This window comes from Penaeus monodon, chromosome 3, assembly GCF_015228065.2.
Source record: "Penaeus monodon isolate SGIC_2016 chromosome 3, NSTDA_Pmon_1, whole genome shotgun sequence".
Classification (NCBI taxonomy): Eukaryota; Metazoa; Arthropoda; class Malacostraca; order Decapoda; family Penaeidae; genus Penaeus; species Penaeus monodon.
Window position 1 is genome coordinate 1895871 of NC_051388.1, and position 2500 is coordinate 1898370.

Below are 2500 nucleotides of genomic sequence, written 5' to 3' on the forward strand. Positions count from 1 at the left end.
GCACTTTTAAGTAAGAATTCGATTGCCATAAATTAATTAACTTTCGTCTGCCAAGTCGAGATGTAGCATCCCTATACCAACAGCGCCATTATCGTACATCATCGGTATTAAGTCTCTAAATGCAGGTGTTAACCTTAATGTCCACATGATGCCTATCTCATGAGGCTTTATTTCCGCCGTCAAAAACTGTCGTGCTACACTTTCCTATGACTCCGGCCCTATTTATGGGGGCGGAGCCATACATAAACTCCTGCACTCTGTGATTTATTATTCAGCAACGATGAGGATGGTATTGCACCTAGTGCTAGACTAAATGTATTTGCGTCTCTGTGTGCATATATATATATATATATATATATATATATATATATATATATATATATATATATATTATATAATAACACACACACACACACACACACACACACACACATATATATATATATATATATATATATATATATATATATATGCATATATATGAATATTTAAATATATCTATAGTGTACATATGCATGTTTTCAATTTCCATTTATTATATGGGGATATGTAATGTGATATAATAAAAGATATTCTACATATATGAGCATAATGTGATCCTAAGAAATATCTATCAATACTTAGGCAACATGGGAAAACATGTGGACACTTCACTAGATCGTCATACTCTAGAAACAAAATATCGATCTTGAAAATCTACACTACTATCGTAGTGAAAATACTTTCATATTATTAAGGCCATGGCTAAGAAATGATACTCATGTTATCTTTCGTATGGCCTACACTTTTAATTAACACATTTCACTGTCATGCACAGGTAACAATAGTCATTATTGTTTTTATTATATCATTTATGCTTTAACCTTGGGCATATTCAGGCTTCCAAAAGTGTTCCATGACGAATGAGATATGGGAAGTAGAGAATGGTCAAAAGAATATTACGGAAATTTATATTATGCTCTACAAAATCAGTTTACTTCTTGTGTACGTATAATTGAATATGAAGGCGTTAACTCATGTATCCTTTTAAATGCAATTAATATCAATTAATAAAAGGTGACATATTCAAAATGTTTAGAGGAGTGTGACGTCCAAAACCGATGTCGATAGACAAAGGAAACTGTATGATGGGAGGCGCTTAGGGCCTGTGCATTTTTAACTGATTTCAGTAGTTCTAAATGTTTTATTTGTAATTTAAGATGATGATACGAAGAATTGTAATACTGCTATTTCCTAATGTAATATCAGTAGAACAGTGGTTGATAGTATAATTAAAAATAAAATCAGATTCGTCAACGATTCGTAGAATACGGGTGGAGTCCAAGCCTTTAGCACAGCATAGGAACATTGGCTGAGCTGCTGTCGCGACCGCCCGGGGAAGTGTCGCGAATGAAATTAGCGACAGTTTCTAGTGTCCAAAGCCATTTTTTTTGTCAGCGGAAATAAGGCCTTTGCTTTCTTCTGACAACGGCATTACAACAATTATAATGGGCTTCAAAATCAAATTAATTTTAGAACTACATCAATCAAAAGAGAAAATACTCTATTATGCAATAAAATTAACGTTTGTACAAGCCGTGGTTCTCATAATAATAATAATAATAATAATAATAATAATAATAATAATAATAATAATAATAAAGCCAAATAAAAGGATAGCATCAAGCAAAAGATACTTTGTGCTCCGGCAAAGGCCAACATCTCACCACCTAGAAAACTCTTGCAAGAAAAGCATGGGGTAGTTCTTTCTTTGGCAAAAATCGCCAGGGAGGTCTATTAGCATCATCTTTTCCAGCATATATCTACTGGGGGATTATTGGTATTTGCTGCATCGATCACTTGAATGCACACTTTTTAACATTTAACTGAGTTGCCCTCCACTTGACCTAGTTGATTTACTCAAAACTTAATGTCAATTTCCTGTTTAGTATATTCCCTTTACGTACATATGACCACTAAAGTAAACTATTGGTCATGGCTTGATTGGCTGCTTCATATTTTCAATACACATCGAATTCATATTGCTGTTGAGTATGATAAACAAGGCAATCATTACAGAAAGTAGTATTCGTTATATATGTATTTCTTCCAATAATCTATAGTAGTATACATAATGACAACTGTCATAACACTTCATTGAGTTCATTGATTTTTAAAGCACTTTAGCAGAGATAAATATAAAGTCAGGTCAGTATTATGAAAGAAGTTATTAAATCAGTCTAAAAAATAATACCATGACTTAGAAACTATTACGGGCCTTTCCATGCTAAGCTAGATAAGATAAGCAATTATCTGCAAGAAAACTGAATTTGGTGTCAGGAGAAATGGTTCTTACAATCCACAAGGTAACTATATGTACTTAGAGTATTAGACCCCTGAAATATTGAGATATGGATTGTTTGCTAGATTTTATACATTTTCTGTCAGTCACCTTGTAATAACTTTTTGTTGATATTCTATATGGCGATCATGAACTATTTTTGGAAAAGGGGATGCCAGC